Below are 25775 nucleotides of genomic sequence, written 5' to 3' on the forward strand. Positions count from 1 at the left end.
TGTGGTCCTCCAGATGTTCATGGCCTACAATTCCCATGAGCCCCTGCCAGCAAACGCTGGCAGGGGCTCATGGGAATTGTAGGCCATGAACATCTGGAGGACCACAGGTTGACTATCCCTATGGTAGGGGATATGCTTTTGGAGTACTAGGAATGGTTGCTCAGTAGAACAGGCTTCCTTGGGAGGTGGTGGGCTCTCCTTCTTTCGAGGTTTTAAGGTGGTCATCTGACAGCAATGCCGATCCTATGACTCCCTAAAAAAATTAAGCAGGCAATGCGAAGGAAGGCAGGAAGAGATAAGCCAATGCGTCATATTATCCCTCTTGCCACTTTGGGATCAGGGAGGCATTTTCCTCCAGGAATTCCAGATTTTTTTTGCCTTTCTCTGGACATACAGTAGGAGTCACTCCGAGAGCAGAGTGAGAGGAGTGGTGAATTCTGCACGTGGTGCAGGGGGTTGGACTAGATGGGCCCCTTCCAGCTCTGTATTTCTGTGCTTGTTTCTACTGGCACCAACCTCTACTGCATACACAGTCAACTGAGCAGCTGCTGTGAGCCACTGCCCCCGAACACGCAAAGGCTTCCATGTTCACGCGAGCGATCAAGACCTTGTGCTTCTTGCAGCACACCTAGTCACCTGAAAGCACTCCCATCCTCTGGCTCTGGCTCTCCCATCCCCTCCCTCCAAACAAGCTGTTTTTACAAAGGATTTCCAAGGTGTGCAAATGCCGCCTTGTTCCACCAGGTCTTTGCAGCAAGTTTATTTACAGAGTCATCCTAAGGCAAGTCACACACGCCCTTCTAAGCTCATGGACTTCAATAGATTTAGAAGGGCGTAACTCTGCCTAGGGTGGCACAGTTATTTGCTTAAGAAACAAGTCGTCCATCTTAGTTATGGCTGCTCTATTATGAATGGTTTTATTAGTGGTTTTAAATCATTTGATATTACTGCCTGGTTGTTCTCTTTTCTTTTTTATAACATGGTTTCTTAACATAATGTTTTATGGTTCACTTTGGTTTATTGACTTTTATGGCTTTGTTGATGTTAATGGGAAGTTATAGTTCCCAGTAATTTGTATACACTGGGGCCTGATGCTGGTGAGGGAAAGGCAGCCGAGGGACTTTACACTCATGTAAAGTCAAAGTTCTGCAGGGCCCGCACAACACCGCTCTTCCACCAGGCCTGTGGCTGAGGTCAGGACGGCCTAGAAGCACTGGGTGTCCTCCCCTCTCATCCCCATGTTTCTGTCCTCTCCATATTTTCTCCCCTCTATAGGGGGCATTTTTACCACTACCACAACTGCTGTATTCACTAGCCATACTGTGGTGGCTATGAAACAAAATGTTATGTTTTAATGGTTTTATAGTTTTTAAATGTATACTATTGTTGGAAATCTCCCCCAGCCTGTCATCAGGGAGGGGTAGTCTATAAATAATAAACAAACAAACAAATGTGGCACTACATTTAAACTGAGCAGCTACCCGAGAAGTGTAGCTCTGTGGCATGCATGAGAACCGTAGTGGTGCAGTAGTTAAGGTGAGGTGACCAGATTTTAACATTGGTAAAGCGGGACACCATTGACCAGGGAGGTTCTTGATTTTAAAAATTGTCTATGTAGAGCAACAAAAAGTTTCATAGAACACATAGAATGCAAAAATAGTATTGTAATATATATATTTAAATTTCAACATAACTACAATTTGCCAGGTACCCTCAGACGTCCCTCCAAAAGTGAGACAATCTGGTCACCTTAAGTTAAGGCAGCCTTTCTCAATTTTTTTACTGTTAAGAAGCCCCAGAAGTGGCACAATCAGGCAGAATACGGTTGGGAAGCATAGTGGTCAACATGCCCACATGGGGTCCCTCCCATCCTCACCCCCTCCAGGTCCATCATTGGCCATTTGGGGAGGGAGTGGGTGGGTCAAATAACCATATATGGCCATAAAGGTAAAGGTATCCCCTGTGCAAGCACCGAGTCATGTCTGACCCTTGGGGTGACGCCCTCTAGCGTTTTCTTGGCAGACTCAATACGGGGTGGTTTGCCAGTGCCTTCCCCAGTCATTACCGCTTACCCCCCAGCAAGCTGGGTACTCATTTTACCGACCTCGGAAGGATGGAAGGCTGAGTCGACCTTGAGCCGGCTGCTGGGATCGAACTCCCAACCTCATGGGCAGACAGCTCCAGACAGCATATTGCTGCCTTACCACTCTGCGCCACAAGAGGCTCATATATATGGCCATATCACCTGATAAATGTTTAACACATTTTAAAACATATTTTACAAAGTAATTAACTCCCACCCATTTGGGAAACTCTTCTAGGACCATCAAGAAACCCCAGGGTTTCATGAAACATTGGTTGAGAAAGCCGGTGTTAACTGCCTACTGTCAACCAGTAGGAATTGTATGTCGCAGTTTCTTTCCTGCTGCAATTGATTAATCCTTCAGCTGAAAGTCGAGGAAATTGCATTTTGTTAGCAACACAGTGGTGCGCCTTAAATGACAGGTGGACGTGATTTGCTTCTAATAAGCAACACTAGGTTGAGAAAGGGCTGTGGATTGGCTGTGACCAAGTGCTGGCATATCTGTGTTGCATGTGGAAGATCCCAGGTGTGGATCCCATGTTTTCAGTTTAAAAGGATCTTACCTGGCTGTCAGGGGCTGGGAAAGAACATCTGTTGCCTAAGAGCTATTTCTATTTAATACCGGCACTGCTAAGCAGGTGGACCCATGTTCTGACTTGGTATATGTTCAAAGGGCACCAGAAGATAATATTGCACAAATAATTACCTGCAGAGGTCCAAATTTTTGAAACTATGGATCAGGAACAGCCTCCATTCAGCAAATGCCATGGTAGTGCATATTATTAAAGAAACACAAAGGCATTTTATCTAGCCAATGCTCCCTGCAACTCTGACCTTTTGCAAGCTGCCTTCCCCACCTAGCAGAAGCAGAGGGCTTTGAATGATAGATTTAAGGCTGCTATTTTTAAAGTATAAGTAGCTGTCAGGGTAAAATCTTCTCATATTTCAATGGGCTGGTAGGAAGTGGTTTGTTCACGGAGGCTGAGGTATAGATTCCGTTCTTGTGGTCTTACTGACCTACCAAAAGTCAGCCATTCTCATGTGTGAGCAAACAGCAATTCTGTTACTTTATAGAATAGACATATATTCGTGCAAAATATACACAGTGGGATAAATCCAGTCAGCTTTTCCACTCAATCTTGGTCAGTTCTGGCCATGGAGGTCCCATGATCCCCAACATAGTGTTTTTGGTGGTAAGAAGGAATTCCCTTCTCTCATATCACCCAGTGAAAACACTGGTTGGATCCATCCTTGTATGTTTTGAAGCACCAATCAAGGTGTTGGTACCCAAGATTGTAGGAGTCCTGTTGGAGCAGAACAACCTTCCATGAAGTTGAGCATCCTTCATTCCAAAGTGGTTGGAGACCACAGCAAGGGCACAATCCCCAGCAACTGGCATTCAGAGATATATTTTCTTCCAAGCATAGATGTTGCAGTCACTCATCAAAACTAAGCCATTGTAGGATCTCTCATCTATGTATCAGTCAAATTCCTCTTGAGATATCTGAATTAGTCACCATCGCCATTTCTCATGGCAATGAGTCCCGCAAGGTAATAAGAAATTGTGTGGTAGTAATCCAGTCCTAGGAGCTTCCAAAGAGGGTGCCCCCATCTCTCCATTATATCCAATGGAGAGTCTGTCCCATAGGATATAATACAACAGATGGGGGCATCCACTTTGGGAGCCCCTAGGATTGGACCCCCTGGTCCAATCTTTTTGAAATTTGGAGGGGAGTCAGGGTATAGCCCCCCAGACCTACCCTGAAAGTTTGGAGGCTGTAACATAACCCCCCACCCCCCAGGCAAGTTGGAAAAGCCAAAATTCCCAATGAAGTAAATGGTGCCTTTGATTTCCCAGGGCCCAGGTAGGAAAGGTAAGTGGCCATTCAAATTTTAAATGCTGAAGTGCTCCAAAATGGTCCAAATTGCTTCAAAGAAAGATGCTCCGGCTCCATTTTTTTTGATAGGTGGTGCGGTTCTGACCGCTTTGGTGCGATCTGTCTCCAAATTGGGGCTGCTTCAGCATGATTCGAAGCAATTCAGACCAAATCACAGAACCCTAATGGAAGTTGCAGCAACAGCCACATGAGCTAATCAGGCAAAGAAAGCAACACTACTCCCAGGCAGATTAGCTAGCTAGTGAGTGATGAGATGTATGTGAAAAAAGGACTAGATATCCTCCCCCTGGGAAGCTTGTGGGGCCCTGTGCTTTTCCTATACCTAAATCGGGCCCCTTGTGGATAAAAAAGCCCCAAGAATGGGCCAAGAATAGACCTAGTGCTGTTTTTCAATGTTGCAGAACAATACAAAAAGAAAAAGATTAAAATAATAACATTGAGATCCTGTGCTTATGCATTGCAAGATCTCAAGGACTGCTTTTAGGAAGGGGGCAGAGGAGGAAAAGTGGGGGCCACTGCATCTGTCCCAGGCAGAAGGGCCGCAGTTAGAATCATAGAATCATAGAGTTGGAAGGGGCCATACAGGCCATCTAGTCCAGTTGTGGAGGCTGTTGCTGCCCCCTACTACAGTGAGAGGCAACAGCAGGGCTGCACAGGTCAGCAAAGGCAGCAGTACCATTGGTAGGATTAGAACAAGGAGCCACTCCTGCTGTCCTTGTGCTACCATATGAACCAGGCAGGCAGAGAACAAGAAGAAGACCTGAAAGAGTCTCAAAGCAGCTTACAATTGCCTGCCCTTTCTCTCCCTAAAATAGACACCCCATGAGGCAGGTGAGGTTCAGAAGTTCAGAGAACTGTGCCTGGCCCAAAGTCACCCACCTGGCTGCATGTAGGGAAGCAGGGAATCAAACCCAGCTTACCAGATTAGAAGCTGCTGCTCCTAACCACTATACCAAGTTGGCAGAGGTGGTGAAGCTGCATGGGGGCAGGAACTGGAGGGATGAGCTAGCTCTGCTGCCACCACTGAGCAAAGGGAAGGGACATGAACTAGGGGTGAGTAGTATAATGGCCCATTTTGCAGATAACACCCAGTGATTCTGGATGGTGAAAACCAAGACTGATTGTGATGAGCTCCAAGAGCAGCTCCCCAAACGGAAGTGTAAGGGAAGGTCCCACCTTCAAGGAGGCTAATGGGGCCTGAATCTGCTGAGACTGAGAGGGGAAAGTATCTGGAATTCGTAATGGATAGCTAATTTTTTTCTCCCTTTCCCAAAATATTAGAACTCAAGGTCATCTAATGAAGCTGATGGACAGTAGGTTCAGGATAGAGAAAAGGGAAAACTACACAGTAATGTTACAAAAAATTCATAATGGCCTGATGACAAACAAATCCATCTGGCACAGAATGCCCAGTCAATTAAAGGGCAAGGGCAAGATTAACTTGGTCAAGTCCCTGGGTTCTTATCAAATCCTAGAAGGGGAGATTTGGGGAATGGGGGATGTCCCAATTGTCCCACCATTCTTGCGACTCTTGATGGGTCCCCAGCTCTTTGTGATTCTGATTCTAACCCCCCCCCCCCCCCCTGCATATTTGTTCTCAGGGCATGGACCACCTTGCCATATCTTTGAAATACAAATGCAAAGGAGTGTTTAAAATGCTTATGTAAGTATTAGTTAGAAGATGTAGTTGCGACTCACTAGAAGAATGCAGCTCCTTGTACAAGCCAGTCTGTAACAAATTGCTCTGTATGGGTTTCCCCAGCTACTGGGCTTAGTTTACACCAGAACTAGGTAATGAAAGTAATCTGGGATGGGAGTTTGGAGAGTTTTCATCAAATAGCAGCCTGTAAAGAACCGCAGCCTCTGCCTGTCAGCCAAAGCTGAGAAATAAGCATTTTTGTGAGCAGGGCAGATGACACAGATACCGAGGGACGGAAGTCCTGTTTGCAGGTTACAGGAACTCAGTTTTTCTTTGCATGTGTACTGCGCATTTCTCCTGTTACATTCAACACATATGCAGCTGAATGTGTGCCTGAAACCGCACGTTGATCCAAGTCCTGGATCCCAGTTCTGTTTGTAAAGGGAACACACACTGGTGCTTTCTTACAGGCAGAGACACATTCCTACCTGCAGGAGATATGTGTGTTTATTGTACTATGCGACTATTATCAAAAATTTTGAGCTGGTGGTAGGTTTACCAGTTCCCTCCTGGCCCCCAGCAGGGGACAGGAGGGGAGGGTTGCCAGATCCATGTTGGAAAACTCCTGGAGATCAGGGGATGGAGCCTGGGGGAGAGGACAGAGACCTCAGTGGGCCACCATGCAATACAGCCTACTCTCCAAAGCAGCCCTTTCCTCCAGGAAATCTGATCTCTGAAGATAAGTTGGAATTCTGGGGAATCTCCAGGTCCCACTGGGAGGCATCCCTAACTGAACGTATTATGATTCTGAAAGATACCCAGAAGTGAACAGTCTCTAAAGAGGGGGGAGGGGGGATGCTAGCTATAAATGGGTCCCATGTCAATGATCAAACTGAGTGCAATTAAGCTTGCACATGTGCTGAGCAATATATGGACTTTGTGCATGCTTTGCCATGGAGGACTAGTGATTAAAATTAGGTTTGAGTCTGAACTCATGTCACTCTCCCAAATAAAGAAAGGCCCATCAAACGGTTGTAGTGAACTTTCTTTTTCCTTCATGTATAAAATGTAATAAATAAATAAATAACTGCTGCCACTCGTGCACATTTCTTCAATATGCAACGTAACAGATGAAAGAACCTGGGCTGACAAAGCAAACCTGGCCATTCTTCCAACTGCTGATAAGCACTCCTTGAATTTATTGGTTGATCGTATCGTCTGCCTTGATAGGCAACCGTTCTCTGGTAGATAAGATAGGAAACGACTAAAGATGAGTGGCCAACGAGGGGGTTTGAAAAGGTGTGTGGAGGAATTATAATGTATGTTTTTTTGCTGATTCTGAGGGGAAGAATGAACATGTTTAAGGCTCATGCTAAATACTATTGCACAACAATTTAGCCCGGAGAGGGCTCTGCTGATTGGATATCAATTGGTCATGAATGGCTGTTGCATAGTAATGTACTTTCTGCATTCTCTGCTTCACACAAGAAAATCCAGAAGGTGAATGACAGTGCCAGATCTAATCGTGAATGGGTTCTACCACAGAACATCTGTCTGTCTTTGCCCTTAGGGCCTGGATTTCTTCCTGCAAATGGTATGATTTTTAAAAAGATTCCAGAAAGAGTAATCCATATTATTTTGCTCAGAACATCTCAGTAGTATCTTCAAATAAACCAAGTGAAAAAGATTCTGGCACAAACTTTGTATCTCTAAATGGATGAAAGTGGTACTTGGCTGGGGAAAAAATACCATTTAGAACATGTTCTCCTACTGTACTTCTTTTGCTGGCTAATCTACAATGATACTCCAGAAATATTTTTAATTGAAGATGATGGGTAACTGCTGTAGTTTTGGATTAGTACCAAGGGAACATTAATTAGCTTTGGGGTCATGGCTCCCATCCAAAGGATTTTGTTATGAATTCAATGCACACAGAACACGAGTCTAAGTTGCTTTTTTCTTGCATCTAGGAGATCTTGTAGGACTCCTGCTTCACCAGGAACTCTAGAGAGGCTGATTTTAGTGGCTGACTTCAACGGCTAGCTACTTCTGTGTTTTAAAGGGGAAGATTTGTCATTTGTGGATCTGCCGGGATTTAAAATTGGTTTTCCTGTTCCCTGCTTTCGTTTGTATTTGCTGGCAGAATTTGAATATGCAGAGAGAGCAGTACCAGGCTGCTTAATGAATAAAACAGTTTTATTTATGAAGAATCACAACTATGTATAGAAACAGAGACACAGAGATATAACTATCAAGTTAGCTGTTGTCTGCAGTCGTTCTTCTGGTGTTCAACCAGGGAAGAAATGTGCTCAGAAACCAGGCAGTCTTCCATTCTGCCAGTCAAAACACTGGAGGAAATAATCTGAAAATCATTAGGAAGTTCTTATCCAATCTATGCTAAATATAGATCTCCTCTGATGCCTCCTGCAGGACACCCTTTATATTCTGCTTAGTTATGCACAGTACACATCTTTCATATTCCAACCGTATTTGGGGGGGGGGTATGACTCTATCAATCAGCAGCCATGCCCCTGAACACTGCTTTTTGAGAAGCAGACCTGTCTTACAAGATACTCTGTCAAACTCAGGGGTGCTCCAGCAAGCCTCTGATGAATGTGAGGAGCCGAATAAAAGCAGATCATAAACAGAAATCTTGGCCTGTCAGCATCTTACTTGGATCCAGTGTACGGGGAAAAAGCTCCTGCACATGCATTTTATCTGGAGTGGATTATGTGTATTTATTAATTTGTTTTACTTATATTCTGCTTTTTCTGCCAATGGGAGCCCCAAGTGGCTTACAACAGAATTTTCTCTCCTCCGTTTTATCCTCTGTGAGGTGGGCTAGGCTGAGAGAGTATGACTGGCTTCAGGTGTCCCAGTGAGTTTCCATGACAGAGTGCACGTTTGAACCTGGGGCACCCAAATTCTAGTCCAACCATTGCACCATCATGCTATTTAAAGGTAAAGGTAAAGTTATCCCCTGTGCAAGCACCGGTTCATGTCTGACCCTTGGGGTGGTGCCCTCTAGCGTTTTCATGGCAGACTCAATACGGGGTGGTTTGCCAGTGCCTTCCCCAGTCATTACCGTTTACCCCCCAGCAAGCTGGGTGCTCATTTTACCGACCTCGGAAGGATGGAAGGCTGAGTCAACCTTGAGCCGGCTGCTGGGATTGAACTCCCAGCCTCATGGTCAGAGCTTCAGACAGCATGTTGGCTGCCTTACCACCCTGCACCACAAGAGGCTCTTATCATGCTGTTTATCCAGGCACAAATAAACCTGGCAAGATTTTTAAAATATGGATGGGGAGTATGTACTCCTATCCAGAATGGTTATTTGGTGCACATGTCTAATTCCTTGTGACTTGAGCTGGGTTGGTATATTGCAAATATTTGCAAAAGCCTTGGGGGTTTAAATTCTGTGTACTATTATGTAACACAGTTGCTCAGATAAGTTAACCTTCTAATGTTGAGCCTGTAAATTACTTCATTTGTTTGGTTAATAATAGTACATTCTTCTCTGCCTGTGTGCTTTCAGGGTGAGCCATGTGAAATCTCCGATTCACAATGCAATTTAGTGACATAAGTCTGTACAGAATTGCAATTAGAATCTTTTTTTTTTTTGTTCAGGTTTCCAGCAGTAGTATGAACTTCATTGAAAAACTAATTAATTCAGGAATTATCACAGGCTGTGATATGATAATTTCTGGTATTAAAAAGGAAACTCCTCTCCCCCCATACTTCCAGCTAAGACGCTCAGATGTTTTGTTTATCACCATAGATGATTAAAATATAAATTACAATACAAAATAAATAACAATGCAAAAAAAAACCTGCGTAAAAAGAAATAATGCACTGAATATTTAAAGAAGGAAGAGAGAAATGTTTACACACTTAATACGTGGTCAAACAAGATGATCTCCACTACAAGGAAGAACAATTAACTGTACAAATCTGTGTCAAATTTTATAAACCACAATGTCAACTGCATATGCTTTATAGGTGATTTTGTTAAGGTAACAAAAACGAAACCTCTGAGGAGTCAGAGAAGACTGCCTACAACTTTTGGTTATAATTTGGTTCCTGGTTCCTAGCAGACAATATGACAATATGAAGGACAAGTTTAAGAAATATCTGGGTCTGGGATTACTTTTAGCCTTTCTGTCAGGAACATCTGTCATTGTTCTAAAATTTGTTGATGAAGACAGTGATAGGTCATCTGTTAAAGGTGGTCTTAATAGGTTCAGAGGACAATTTTTTAAAATTTGCACAAAACCTTTCTTCTTGGGGACGATGGAACTGGCAGATATCTCAAGGGTTCCCAGCCTTTTAAAGCCTGCAGGCATGTTTGGGATTTTAAGACAGGTAGGTGAGCACCACCCTAAAATAGCTGCAGCAGAAGTGGAACCAAACCCCAAATTACTGCCACAAAAAGTGGAGCAAAACACAATGTCCCACTGCTTGCTTTGCAAAAGAAGCTGCTCCCCATTGCTCAGCTTTTTGTTTTTGGACTTTCTGCAAACCCCATTTAATAGGAACATGGTCTTTTTCAATGGGGTTTGCAGAGGCCATGAACCATGGATCAGTTCAGTTTGCAAACAGATTTTCTGCTTTGGTACAGTTCGTGGTGCGATTTGCCCACGAACTATAAACTGAACTGCATTTCCCAGTTCGTGCCCATCCCTAGAAACCACAGTTAAACTTCATTACAGAATCCCAATGCTTCTCATTACCACAGTGAGAGGAGGGCTGTGGTCGGCGCGTCAGGCTCGAACTGGCGAGACCCAGGTTCAGATCCCTATCCTGACTCAACCATAAAGCTCACAGGATCACCTTTGGCCAGTCCTTGTCTCTCAGCCTAAATTACCAGCAGCTTAGTTGAGAAAATTAAACAGAAAAAGGGAGACTCGGTTATGCCACCCACAGTGTCTTGTAAGAATGATGGGATCAAAATGTGACAGAGTTAACACCTGTGGCTCCTTCCCTGTTTTTATGACTTCTCCCGTCTGGTGTGTGGATGAACCACAGAGCTGATGTTGCTTTCACCTTGCTTCGGCTTGCATACCACAAAACAATAGGTCTTGCTCATTCTCGACAGCTGATTTCTGTTTTGTTCCCTGGAGTTTTTTTACAGACCAAAAACTGGCTCTGACTTTTTTTCTTTTCAGATGAGGTACTGGTGCGGGGGAGAGGCCTGCGTCTCTGATTTTCTGATTGCTGGAACCACACTGGTTTCCTCTCTCCACTGAAATCTTTTGCTGCCTCTGCAAATAAAGTTGTAGATTAAAGCGTTAAGAAACCCCTTGTGTATCAGCAGGAACTTGCTTGTCATTCATGCATCACGTACTCGCTGAACTAAAGTTGAGGTGTTTTAAGGATGGCTGGCCATTTCAACAAGGAGATTTTTCTATTTTCTGCATAATAGGGTGAAGACAGACACTGACAACAGGATTCAGAATTCCGGACAATTTTTAATCATTTGGCCAGAAAGGTGAAATTAAAAGTCTCATAATACTACTAACAGTAGCATGGGAAATCTACCAGCGCCATTCTATATCTGCTGCCACGTCCAGCAATACTGCAAGTCCCTCCCTGGGCAAACATATCTAGAGATTACAGAAGATTTGTAAATACACATGCGACAATTCAGGAACTATTTTTGTTCACTAGGGATACATCTCCAGTGATCTGACGGAGTCCTGTATGTCCTAAGCAAACTGTATCTATATTATCTTCCTAGAGGAAAAAAAAAAGGTTATACAACAGAGATAAAGGGAAAGTGGAACTGCCATGCATATTGCTCTTTGGGGCAACGTGCATTTTGTTCCAGCCAGCTTGGAAATGCTCATCATTTTAATGGATTCGGATTGTTCCGGTGTCTCTGGTTAATGCTGCACACACCTGCTGCAATATTTTTCCGGGTTTCTAGGGTCAGGGAACCAAATCAGAGAGTTGGGAATCAATGCCGCACAAAGAAAATACTTTGCAATACTCTGTATCGGGGTCGTCCTCATTTTAAAGAAATGCATCTGTCTTCTGGTAGGAAAAAGCAGGACCTATTATGATCCATTGACTTATAATCATTACCTCATCCACTGTAATGAGGCTGTTAGGAGATAGATCGTGATTTCTGCTATATCAATAAAGAGCTGATGCTACGAGAACACATGAAGCTGACTTTGTATTTGTGCTGGATGCACATCCCCACTGCATGGACATCAATGCATGGAGAGGTTGAGTACCCATGATTGTGCTGGACCTGTTCCCTGCCACTGCACTAACCTCGTTTCATGATCATGGCCCCTGCATGCTGAGGAAATCTATGTGCATATGCTGTGGCCCTGTAATCAGGGATGCTGCTTTCCCAATATTACACATCATAGGAAAGGAGTATAAACACAAACATTTCCTCTGTGTATTTGCAGAGTGCCCTGTGTGATCATGCAGAGGAGGATGGTGGGGCCAGCATCCTCAGCCCCACTCCCCGGACTGAACACACAGAAAAGTGACATACTGTGGGCCACCGAAAGGCCATTTGTCCATGAAAGACAATACAGTCTGTGCTGACAGAGGGCAGGATCTCAAGCAGAGGTTTTTCATACCACCTACTATATGATCCTTTTGACTAATGATTCTGGGTTTTTGATCAGGGACCTTCTGCATGCAAAGAAGAGACTCGGACCATTTCCGCACAGAGGTGGATAACGCATGCAGCCTTCTGCTTGCAAATGTGTGATAGCAAACCTGATGGAAGACTTCTCCCATGTTAGCCCGCCATCTCATTGTGGTTTTTTGCCTCTTGACAAGGTGACAGAGAAGCTGGAAGTGTGGACAACTTGCAGGTTTTCCCCTGCTCCTCAGGTTGTTAATCAATGCAAGCCACCAATCCCTTCACAGTGGTTGTTTTTGGGACTCAAATGTTCATGCCCCCCCCAAGTCCCAATATTAATTAAAAAAAAATACACTTCCACATTGCTACAGGGACATGCCGCAACAGTAAAACATTTTTTTTCCAATTACATTTCCTCATTCTTACCTCATCGGATCACTTGACAACAATAAAACTTTTCTTTAGATCTCTTTTTGGGATTCTTTGTATAATGGTCTCTCTTTATGTTTGGGTAGATTTCTGATAGGCTGGCCAATGTAACCGGACCCTGATGATTGTGTGTTCACAATAATGATTTAATATAAAGAACACATATGCTAAGCTAGAGAGCTGCTTCATCATATGCACTCCCCCTTTCCCCGTTCATACCCCACAGCCAGAAAACACAAACAGGAGTGTGTTTTAGCTGCTCAATCCCAATATTACCGTGCACACTGAACAGAGCATTTTATTTGAACTGTGGGCACATTTCTTTGCAGTCCCGTAGCAATATGAATTGCACTATTTCTTTAAATAAAAAATTCAATCCGGACATGGAGAGAGGACAGCAGGTGTGGGCAAAACACTGCAGAGACTGTTGTGCATTTCTTCTTTCAGCAGACTTGCCCCTGTTTGCACCTTGTTGTGCGCTGCGACAAGAAAGGGGAAACGGGTTCTACCATTTTCCGTCATTGCTCGGCAAAGAGAATGAAAACTTGCACCACTAACTGGAGAGCTATGGTTTGCTACCGACATCATGAGAAAGCAGCATTAAAATCCACAAACAATGAGAAGCCAGGCAGGGGCAAATTCCTTATGCGGAAATGGTCTCTACTGTTGACCCATGGCATCTCTCCATGGTATTGGCATGTCCACAGAATGACTTTACTTGAATATCAGTAAGTGGACTGGGCTCATGTCCAAGCCTAGGTAAGATGGAAACTCTCTATGTTCCTAAAGGACAGGATCGATCAAGATTTGTTAGGCTGTTGATATATCCTGTGCATATTTTGTGAGAAGCTAAAGCTTTAAGTCAATCCAGTATCTGGATAGGAGACTGCCTGAGAACCTCATTTTTGTTGTTCTAAGATCATTGTAAATGTTACAAATGGTAGCTTGAGTATGATCAAAGCATTCTCTGGATTGGGGAGGATACCTCCTGAGAATCCAGTGCATATCAAATTCCATTCCATCCACCCACCCGCCCGTCCGTCCATCCGTCGACCTTCATTGGCCTTCTAGAATATTACAAACTATATAAGGCAGAAGGTCAGAGAAAATATAGACAACCGCAAAACAGATCAAACACAAGTACTTTAAAAGAGCTTACTGCTGGCTCTAAGTACTTCATCTAAAAATTTAGTAGCAGTGGTCATAATCCCAAGGGAATGATCATTTAATACATATCAAGATTCATTTTTGTTATTTTCAAGACCTTTGGCATGTAATAAAGGGGAAAGGAGTTCTTTACAGGGAACCTCGTGAAGCTGGCAATCTAATGATGAGTTGTATCCAGTTAATTTACAGAACAGAAACATAATCTCTCCTGAAATGAAACCCTCTGATATCTCCTGATTAACACCTTTGAGGGTGTTAATAGTAAGTAGATCTATAATGTGGCATGTTCCAACCATTCCAAAGAGTCACTGCAGTTGGCCTAAGCTAGGGTATATTCCACTGTCCCTAATCTCTTTGAGTGTGTCCACATTTTTCTTCTTAAATGACTTTACCAGTGCAGCTGGAAGAGAAAAGAAACCTGATGGGAAGAAACAGATTGCACTAGAAGTAATCTGGTGCATTTCTTGCTAGAGAGGGCCACACACAAATCCCACCTATCTTATGAAATGCACATTGCAGAATCACAACTTTGGGGTAGTGGGGACTTTGGGACTGGAAGCAGACAATAGTTTTTAGGTGTGTTGAAAGAGTTCGGAAAAAGCATCGCTTGCTGTGGCTCACACATATTTTCTTTTGCACCTTATCTCAGCTAGTCAAACAAGGGTTTTCCCCCCATGTATTTGAATCAAAGGAAAAGTTCACAACACCTGTTGCCAGAGGTGTAAGTAAAAGTTAGCACTCTATATGCTATTCCTCCCCACCAGCCCCCACCCCAACCCAGAAATCTTGTTTCACCTCCAGTACCTATTAAAACCAGACCTATTTGCCTATCCAGCATCTAAATTGCTCTGTACTTTTAAAAGGTCATGTTTAATATTGGTTTATGTGTGTAATTCATTTATATCTCACCTTCCTCCCCAGTGAGGACCCAAAGTGGCTTGCTTCATTTTCCTCTCCTCCATTTTATCCTCACAACAACCCTGTGAAGTAGGTTGGGCTGAGAGGGTAAGACTGGCACAGGGTCACCCCATCAGTTTCTATGGCGCAAGTGAGGATTTGAACTTGAGTTTCACAGCATCGACACTCTTAACCACTAGATCACACTGGCTCTCTAATATGCCTGGCAGCAAGGGCTCAAGAATCAGGGGGCGGGGGCGGGGTGTGTGTATGTGAGAGAACAGATGGAGATAAGCAGCAGCCAAGACAGGCATTTCTATCACATTCCCATCATAGAATCATAGAGGAGTTGGAAGGTACATCCTGGGTCATCTACTCCAACCCCCTGCACTATGCAGGACACTCACAACCCTATCGCTCCTCCACTGTAACCTTCCACTGCCTTGAGCCTTCACAGAATCAGCCTCTCCATCAGATGGCTATCCAGCCTCTGCTTAAAAATTTCCAAAGATGGAGAACCCACCACATCCTGAGGAAGCCTGTTCCACTGAGAGACCACTCTAACTGTCAGGGACTTCTTCCTGATGTTGAGACAGAATTTCTTTTGAATTAATTTCATCCCATTGGTTCTGGTCTGTCCCTCCGGGGCAAGAGAGAATGACTCTGCTCCATCCTTTATATGGCAGCCTTTTAAATATTTGAAGATGGTTATCAGATCCCCTCTCAGTCGTCTCCTCTCCAGGCTAAACAGACCAAGCTCCCCCATCCTTTCTTCATACGTTTTGTTCACCAGACGCCTCACCATCTTTGTTGCCCTCCTCTGGACACGCTCCAGTTTGTTTGTCATTTCATGTTTTGTCTTGTATTGAACTGTACATTAAAGTATAAATTTGAGAAGTGTGCTTGGCACTTAGTTCCAGCCAAGGAAAGACAAATAGGATTTAGGGGATATGGGACACTGGAATATTCATAAACATTATATATTCAGGCTCATTATGCTGGCTGCATATTAGAAGCTACTGATTGTAAACATCTAAAAAGTGTTTATTCACAGGGTTTATTTCAAAACAAATTTGCTTTTTGCTGCAGTGCAAACTAAATAAATGCTGTTTGGTTTTGCTGCCTGTGGTCCCAAAACGGGGGTTTCTCCACGAAAGCTGACATATGCTTTTAATTTTCAAGCCGCTCAAAACTGTATGTTGTTTCTTCTCTGCACCACAAAGCCAGTCTGGCAACTCCTCTTTTTAGTAAAGTGCCAAAATTAATGTGACTACCATGAACTAGATATGTATTGTAAAAATCTGATGGTGTCACAAGTACCCACAAAAATTCAGAATTAATCTCCATAAGGAGGCTTTTAAAAGGTGGTGGACAAAATTTTGCCATATCTGTGCCAATACTTGATAGCATATCATGGAACAAAAGAACAAAGGAACAAAGTTTCTGCTCGGTTGAGGCAATGATGATGCATACTTAGACTTTCGAATTTGGAGAAGAGAGGCTCTGAGTGTCCTTGTCTCATTCACATAGTGGTTCCTCCTCACCATCACTGGTAAGCCAGAGAGCCAATGATAGCTTATTCTAAGAACAGTGAGGACAGGAAGTGGTGGGTGCTATTCATTGTTCAGCCAAGCAGGTAGACCCAAAGTGGAGATGCAAAGAGCACCCCCAGGGAATGGTTACCTCTGTCCCCCAACCTGATCTTTGAGGTCTAAAGAAGTCCAGTCTGATTACTCTGAAGATCTCTGCATTCTGTCTGTTACAGCAGTGGTCCCCAACCTCCGGTCTGGTGACAAGTACCGGTCCATGGATCAGTCGGTACCGGGCCGCGGCTCCTCCTTGTCCTCCTCCCCGGCTACTCCCTCGGGGGCTGCCCTGCCACTCTGCCACCGGCTCACCTTTGGTGCTCCCCAGCGGCTGCCATGGCTGGGGCTCCCCCTCGGCATGGCACTGTGCAGCTGCTGCTGGCAGCACCCCCCAGCAGGCAGCGGGAAGACAGGGGCATCGGTGGGAAAGCAAGTGGAGCAGGGGCTCAGGTGGCAGCGGTGACGTCCCTCAGCAAAAGACTACCCCCCCCCCAGGCTTCAGTAAAATTGTCAAGCGTTGACCGGTCCCCGGTGATAAAAAGGTTGGGGACTACTGTGTTACAGGGCAGAAAAGAATATTTAGTATATGGAAGCAGTCTAACCATAGATCCACAAAGGCCTCATGATGGTATTAATGAGAAGGAAAGGGAAGCAAGTATTGGCTGATGAATTAATTACACAGAGCTGAAAAGCCAGAAAATTGCTTATATGGTGACCCAAGAAGATGAACTGTGTTTTTCATACCCCAGCATATACTCTGTGAGGTAAGTGAAGCTGAGAGAGCTCTGAGAGAACTGTGATTGGCCCAAGGTCACCAAGCTGGTTGCGTGTGGAGGAGTGGGGAATCTACCTAAATTCTCCACATTAGAGGCCACCACTCTGAATCATCACACCAAGCTGGCTCTCACACCAATAACAACCTGGCACCACCTATATGTGGTGATCCAGGTGGGACAAACTCTTAGAATGGTTCCTTTGATGAGAACGATGATCCACAAAGGAAGTTTCCTTGGAAGGAAGGCTGAAGCCAAAAAGAAGATAATTAGATAATGAAGTTAAATAATGGTGAGAGGAGGAAAATGTTGTCACAGGGATTTCCCCTGATTAGTGGAAAAGTACTTAAAGGGCTGTATCAGAGCATACAAACATGACTCTGTAACCTCCCCCCCCCCCACTTCATGCTGCTTAGACCCCTTCATGCTTTGCTCCTTTCTGCCATTGCTGTGTCAGGTCTGTCATCTTGCTAAATTTTTTAATTTATTCTCTTCCTAAGAATTTCATCTGGGAATGCCAGAGGAAGAAACAGTAGCTATGCAAACTACTTTTATTGGGAGTAAGGCCTGCTTGAATAACATAGGACTCTTTTATGATTACTCTCTTAGAAAGCTTAATTTAGCCTTCATCTAGATGGCTGGAGGTGAGTGGAAGGTTAGGCTATTGCATATTTTTATCCTTATGCACTGGTCTGTATAATTTCTTTCTACTGTCCCCTGAAATACATCACATTTGGCCACTGCCCATGTTTTATGTATTTCTATCTTCTCTTGATTTGAAGGGTTCAGCACTTTGGTGCTTCCTGATTTGCCGAGTTGTACGTTGTGCTGAATAAATCATTTCCAATTATTTTGATAAACAGATGAGTTTCTGCATGCATGTTCCTCACTGGACAGAGTTGGCCTACGGAGGCAAGATAAGACCCAGACTTTCAGGAACTATGGTTGGTGGCAGCCCCTTCCAGAAACTGGAACCTTAATACCTGCCTACACAGGTTGTCCGCCCTCATGCTGGTCCTAGGATGAGCTCTACTTCTGATAATTAAATCACCCTTTTAATGAAAAGAACATTTTGAGTTTCACTGTAGCATGGGAACTGCTAAAGATGCCATGGCAGAAATATTAACATCCTATGCCAAGAAAATCAAAACTGAAATGAATGGTATAATTATGTAAATTTTGAAAGTTATTTTACATAATTTATTCTACAGTCTTTAAATGTTTTGCATAACTTATTGTGGGTTTGCTAATTTTGGAGGGATGATTAATTGTTCGGCACTGAGGCCCTCCCTCCAATCACTGGAAATCCTATTCAAGCAACTTCCATAAGGCATACACTTTGAAGAAGATTCCTTTTACTGTCAAGAGATCTAGAAAATTGATTTTTTTAAAAAAATCAGAAGCTAAGATTGTCAGAAAGCACTAATTCTCCAAATACTACATTTTGCTGTTCTTCTGCACTCTTGAGGAATTGTAACACTTGGTGGGAGGATTGGAGGGTGGAGTATGAAGGGGTCTGTGTGTGATGTTGACAGCATTAATACATCATTTCTAGGTACAACTTGGAAGAGACTGTGGGGTATAGCTAGGAATCACTAGAAAATATATGAGTTTGCCAAAGAGTTTCTGGTTATTCCTAGATCTACCAATGGTCACTTCCAGGCTATACCCAGAAGTGACTACCAGCACAGATATGCTGGTCAGGCCAAGAGTGGCAGTCTATAAGTTTAATAATTAATTAATTAATTGCATTCCTATGGCAGTAGAATATGTATCATTCACTGACCTTGCTGACTTTAAGCTGGTCTGGGTCTGATCAGTGTCTTTGTGTGAGATTTCCTAGGAACCCTTTATAGATTTCCTAAGAACCTTGAGTTCTGTGAGAGAAAAAACACAAGACATTCATGCAATGCAAGAAACTTCAGTCGTTTCCAAATGGTTTGCCTCCTCCCCATGAGTTTCTTCTCTATATCTCTGCTGCTGGGCTCAGTAAGATCCTGATTCCTTATTCAAGCCATTGTCGAACAATGAAAATTTTGCTCTACAAGCTGCGGTTCAGAGAGCCAAGCAGAAGTCAGTGAGCAATCCAGTGCATGCTAAACTTGTGCCAGGGGTGTTCATTTACTCTTTTCCACTTTTATTATTAATTTCAAAAAGGACTGTTTCATTGTAGTGTACTGTATGCTTTTGTTCCATTATTGCTTCTTTCATTATTGGTTTGCTTTTTTAATTTTTTCAATAGAACTCAGGAGGATCATGATACTCAGTGAGGACAAGCCCAAAGTCAAATTTAAGACCTAGAGAATCAAGCCTCTCCTTGATTATTTCAAGCCCTGAAACATTCTTTAGACTTCAAGAAACCCTGGAAGTGAAGTAACCTACAGAATATGGCTGAGAAACATAGCTGTGTACATGCCCACATGGGGACACTCCCCATCCCACCAATCCCAGGCCCATCATTGGCCATGGGGGGGTGAGGGCAGCATAACCACATATCACCCAATAAATGTTTAACAAAGTTATATGTGCACAAATATATTTAATAGGAACATTCTTTGGATTGTTATAATGAATTAACTTTATATATTAATTTTTTTGCAGGTGGCATTTTGAAGATTAAATATTTTAATTGGAAGGCTCCAGGAGATATATTTGGATACTTTTCTTAGTGTAGGAGCCTCTACATTCATGTGAGTAATCTTCACCCTATATATTAAAAAAAAACAGTGAATAGATTTTTATTGCATAACAATGCTCTTCATAATGTATTTTTATCTATTTCATATTGTTTACCATCTTATAGTTCCCATGGCATCACATGATTGCATTTAAATATTCGACCACTGAAGGAGACCCCAAGTGGGGTTGAAATGCATTTGGCTATTTGGTCATTTATCCATCTGTCAAAACGTTTTGGATTTGTGCAACAGATCGTGATATACATTAATGTTTTAAAGTTTTATATGTGCACGTGTATTATAATAAATATTTGCATTTTAATTTTTTTATACTTATACCTATTCTGCTGCTGCTCAACCTCTTAGGTTCTTAACTTGTGCACACAAGCTGGGTTACTTTGTTCCCTCTTTTTGTTGTCTCTTAACAAATTATATATATACACACATCAATCAACACCCATTTGGGAAACCCTTCCAGGGCCATCCCTCCCCTCCAAAGAAAAAACCTGAAACCCTGGCTCAAAAAGCCTGGATTAGAATCTAGACTGAGATGTTGGACTACAATCTGGGAGATGCAGGATCTAATCTCCACTCATGTCATGGAAGCTCACTGGGTGACCTTGGGCCAGTCACACACTCTCAACCTAACCTGCTTCACAGTGTTATCGTGAGGTCAAAATGGGGAATGGGAGAATGAATGCATTCCCTCTAGGGATGCAAGGCATTCACAAAAAACTCTGCAATAAAATCAGAGTCCAGAAGCACCTTTAAGCCCAACAAAGATTTATTCAAGGCATGAGCTTTCGAGTGCAATCACTCTGATTTTCTTGTGCTACTTCAGACCAACACGGCTACCCATTTGAATCTATCCTTATGGAAGACACCACAAAAGCTCTAGAGTTTGTAGAGGTTTGGTAAATGCTAGAGTCCACATGTCACTTCAATTTTTTTTAGTTAATAAATAAACAACAAATCATAATTCAGTAGGTGTTCCTTGTAATTTCATTTTTATTCTCTCCCTTCCCCTGTGATTTTAAACCTTTACCACCTCTTCCATTCATAGAAAGCAACACCTCAACCAGCTGTCTTAAGAGAGATGCCATCATCTTTCCCTCCGTGTCTCAGCTGCTAAATTTCACTTCAGTTCTTTCTGGTGTAGGCGGAGAATGAAGGGAACCGCAGGTGGAAAAGGAATGCTGAGAGAAAACAAAAGGTCAGAAATCATCCATGATTATCAATGAACCTTTGGAAAAATTAGCTCCCATTGCAGTCCCCAGAGCAATTATCAAATGGCATCTTAAATGCCAGCCTTCAATTGGAAGGGAGCTATTTCGATCCTAAAAATACCGGGTCTTCAGTGTCATTCCCATAAAGCTCTCTGGTGACAAGAGTTATATATATATTTTTCCCTTGAAAGGAAATAAAAATAAAAATAAACATAGGTATAGGATCATACCAATTTTACAGCAGAAAATGTAGCATACCTTTGAACAGCTATTCTAAACTACATAAAATAAAAAGCGACATCAATAAGCAAAACATTATGGCTCATAAAACAAAGGACAGCTTCCAGGAGCAATTTTGCCCAAGATGTATTCTTCCTCTACAGTCTTTCTGGCAAAGCCGATGTGTCCAATATTTTCAACAGTGAGTAATGGCCTTACTCATTTTTGCTGTGAGTAATGAGCTTGTAGGATGGGAACTGAGAAACAATTAAAAAAAATAACCAAGAAAAAGCAGTGATAAAGTATGAGGTGGATTAACTGAAGAACATGCAGTACAATTTGTTGTCAATTCCAAAGCCCATATGGAAGGAGGCAAGATGTAGGTATTCAGCATCCTCTCCCTAATTAAACAGTACCAGAGAGATTTTTAAACCGATCTATTGAAACTTCCTAATCTGAGGCGAAGCTCTCAGAACACAAAAATTAATTGGTGGACATGTTTGAGACTAATTGATGTCAAAGACCACTGAACAAAAACAGATTGTGGTTTTACAGTGTAGCCCTTAACCCGCCTAATCAGAATCCTAAGGAGGTTTTCTGAACTCTCTTCAGTCTAGGATGCCCATTGCCAGATTTGGGCCGATATATACTCTGTGCTGGGTCCTTCCACCCATCCTTGACTCTGAGGTGACAGGAGAACAGTTCAGGCCAGAAATGATGGCCAACGTTATGTCTGGGGAGAAACCCTTACATGACATGAGTGATATAGCTGTGGGTAGCTGTGTTGGTATGAAGCAGCACAACAAAACAAAATCAGAGCCCAGTGGCACCTTTAAGACCAACAATGATTTATTCAAGGTGTGAGCTTTCGAGTGCTTGCAAAACAAAATCAGAGTCCAATGGCACCTTTAAGACCAACAATTAGTCTGAGGAAGAGCGCTTGCACTCGAAAGCTCACGCCTTGAATAAATCTTTGTTGGTCTTAAAGGTGCCACTGGACTCTGATTTTGTTTTGTTATGACATGAGTGAGTTAGCCAATGCTCTGAAACCTCTGTGGTCAGGGGAAAGAGGTATCTATGGTACCGTGCTACATGTCAATGTCATATCTGGGTGAAAACCTGGACACAATGTCACAGTGTCAGTAGATGCTCTGCTCCAAGCAAAGTCGCTGAGCAATTTGCACAAAGGATTACTGAAGGGCTGCCTATAGCTCTGCTAAATGTAAAGACTTTGAGACTTGTTTTTTTTTTCTTCCCCTAAGTGATAAAGGACAGTATTCCATGTACTCTTAAAGCATCTCAGAAAGGAGGTGGGTCTCTCTGGGGAAATACAACTAGTTGCTTGAATGAGCAAGGCCCTCTCTGACCTTTCCCTCCTGAGTGATGATTACATAAGAGAAGTGAAAACTTGGGAAAGAATGATAGGCACTTTTCCTCCCCTTGCTTGCTTTTCCCATGCAGCAGTCCAAAACTGGCTGCCTAGAAGCTTCATTGATTGCTAGGAGAGCCAGAACATGCCTTTTAAGCTTCCTGGAATTTCCCCAGTCTTCTCTGAGAGGTTGGATGGGTGCAGGTACCTCCCTTTATGGATCAATGGAACTGTTTACCCACAGCTTAATGCATCCCTGTGGAAACTCTTCTTGCTCCCGGATTAATATTACATCCACAAAGAAATGTGCAGAGTTTCTTTTACTCTAGTTTAGGACAGCAAACAAATATCCTGACATTTTAAAGGCATCTATGACCATATCCATTGCTAATGGCACAGCCGGTGAATCCTGCAGTTCTGTTACTCATTGAGTAACCAAGTGTTTCCTTTTGCCTCTCGTGAACCTATATCCCACCAACTTCATTGTGCAGCCCCGAGTTCTATTATGATGAGAAAGGAAGAACAAAGCCTGGGCCTCGTTTTATTTTTATATGTAACACTGTTTTGCTCTATAGATAATTGGACCTGCCCTGCCCACCCAAGAGTTATTTTGGTAGATTTGCATACTTTTAGCAGTAATAAACAGCTATTGCACACTTCCAGCAATTACCTCCAACTACTAATAAAGAGCTATTTTGGTAGATTTGCAAGCGTCTAGCAATTATCTCCAGCCGCTAATAAAGAGCTATTTGGGTAGATTTGCATATTCTAGCAATCACCTTTAGGCGCTAGGGATGGTCACAAACTGGGGAAACCAGCAAGAAACAGTAGGGCAGCCCTCCGCTGTGAGAATTCAACAGGCTTTCTGGATCTGGATCTGATGTAAGCCACAGTACACAGAAGAACTATCAGGGGGAAAAGAAAACTTCTTTTTTTTTAACACTAACATCCATTATTCAGTTGCCCCAAATTCTAGTTAAGTTCCAGGAATTATAAAGCGATTATAAAGCTGATGATTTTGGAGTGAGTTATTTCCTAAAATAAGTTCCTCTAGCACCAGTTTGAAGAGTCAGATGTTAATCTGTTGAGCGCTTTGATAAGCAGTTTCCGGGAAGACTGAGGAATGCCTCCAGCAAACGCAGTTAAGAATGTGCAGCATCCATTTATCATTGTTAGCATCGGCTACAGTCACATGACTGAGTCCAGAAAGCAAGACTGAATACCTGGTGGTTTTGGGGCATAATTTACACATTTGTTACTCTAGTGCCCATAGAGCCTTACAGAGCTGTAATGCTGCCCAAAGATCATAAAGTCATAGAATCATAGAATCATAGAGTTGGAAGGGGCCATAGAGGCCATCTAGTCCAACCCCCTGCTCTACGCAGGATCAGCCCTAAGCATCCTAAAGCATCCAAGAAAAGTGTGTATCCAACCTTTGCTTGAAGACTTCCAGTGAGGGGGAGCTCACCACCTCCTTAGAAGAAGAAGAAGAAGAAGAGTTGGTTCTTATATGCCGCTTTTCCCTACCCGAAGGAGGCTCAAAGCGGCTTACAGTCGCCTTCCCATTCCTCCCCCCACAACAGACACCCTGTGGGGTGGGTGAGGCTGAGAGAGCCCTGATATCACTGCCCGGTCAGAACAGTTTTATCAGTGCCGTGGCGAGCCCAAGGTCACCCAGCTGGTTGCATGTGGGGGAGCGCAGAATCGAACCTGGCATGCCAGATTACAAGTCCGCACTCCTAACCACTACACCAAACTGGCTCACAGCAGCCTATTCCACTGCTGAACTACTCTGACTGTGAAAAAATTTTTTCCTGATATATCTAGCCTATATCATTGTACTTTTTAAACCCATTACTGCGTGTCCTCTCCTCTGCAGCCAACAGAAACAGCATCCTGCCCTCCTCCAAGTGACAACCTTTCAAATACTTAAAGAGGGCTATCATGTCCCCTCTCAACCTCCTTTTCTCCAGGTTGAACATTCCCAAGTCCCTCAACCTATCTTCATAGGTCCCTTGGCCCCATCTATGATTCTACTAGGGGCAAAGCCTGTTGTCTCCAAGAATACAACGGGCGCTAGAGCTTGGCAGTGGGAAGAGGAAGGGGAGGAGTTGTCTAGTCTGTAAGGGCATGGGGTTGAATGTGTGTGTTGTGTGGGAGGTTGTGGTGGCATGGTGGCAAATGAGGGTATGGGTGTGGAGATATGGGTGTCAAGAACATGTGGTGTGGAATGTATGTTGAGTGTGGGAGAGGACTGACCTTTGGGAATTTTGGCATAGTGGTTACAGATGAGCTTTCCAGAGCCATGTCCTCAGATATGTGAAAATCAGACTGGAGACTCTTCTTAGGGGAAGATTGCACGGCAACCAATTCCCCCCAGTTCTGCGTCATTTCCCTTCTTGTGTGAATTAGGCCACATTCACTGAAATGCCCCTCTACCCTAATACACATGGGGTAGTCACAGTATACAGGTGTCCACCCTGTTCCTTCTGTCTCCCATATTTTCACTGTTGGTAAAATGTTATGTGCCCACATGCTTCTTTCATGGTTGCTCCTTAGAAGAACGGATTTTTGTACCCTATTGCTTACTACCCAAAGGAGTCTCAAAGCTACCTTTTCCATTTGTCTCTCCACAATAGTCAACCTGTGAGGTATGTGGGGTTGTGAGAGATCCGAGAGAACTGGGAATGGGCCGCAGTGACCCAGAAGGCCTTAGGTGTCTCAAAGCATTTTCCAGTCGTCTTCCCCTTCTCTCTCCATAGCAGACTCCACATGAGGGAGGTGAGGTAGCGAGCCTCACAGGGAAGCTGGCAACCCTAAGAGGAAGACTATCTGTGCACAGCAGTCTTGACCTTAGTAAGGTTTTTTATACTGTTTTTTTATTTGTCAGTTACTATTTCAGTTACTATGTGTCTCCAGACATTTACTTGTTCTCTATTTACAGTTTCAGGGTGTAAATATTTATTTAGATCTTCCTGCACTTTCCAGACTCACAGGACTGATGCTGGTCTGCCTGTCTGCGCCCCAGAATACAAACGCTGGTAAGGGCTGGCCATAACCCACAGGCCAGGAGGGACACTCCTGCACCACTCCCTACCAACTGCAGGCAAAAATGGTTCCTTCGCAGCAGGCCTGAAGGGGGGAGGGGGAGCACTCATCAGCCTCCTGCCAGCTCTGTCAGGGTTCTGAGGCAATTTGCAGTTG

At 43.4% G+C, this 25775-nt stretch overlaps 1 long non-coding RNA gene across 2 annotated transcripts in view; it reads left to right on the top strand.

The window, feature by feature from the left end:
- The window catches only part of LOC143843080 (uncharacterized), a 236984-nt gene that overhangs the window by 20075 nt on the left and 191134 nt on the right, over positions 1 to 25775 (top strand). The window contains exons 2-3 of one of the 2 annotated variants that reach the window (XR_013233449.1): positions 19681 to 19769; positions 19883 to 20043. This is a non-coding gene — a long non-coding RNA (uncharacterized LOC143843080). Of the gene's footprint in view, positions 1 to 19680; positions 19770 to 19882; positions 20044 to 25775 lie in introns of those variants that run through there. The other variant, XR_013233450.1, reaches the window with a different exon arrangement.

The sequence above is a fragment of the Paroedura picta genome, chromosome 8 (genome assembly GCF_049243985.1).
Source record: "Paroedura picta isolate Pp20150507F chromosome 8, Ppicta_v3.0, whole genome shotgun sequence".
In the NCBI taxonomy this organism is placed as follows: domain Eukaryota; kingdom Metazoa; phylum Chordata; class Lepidosauria; order Squamata; family Gekkonidae; genus Paroedura; species Paroedura picta.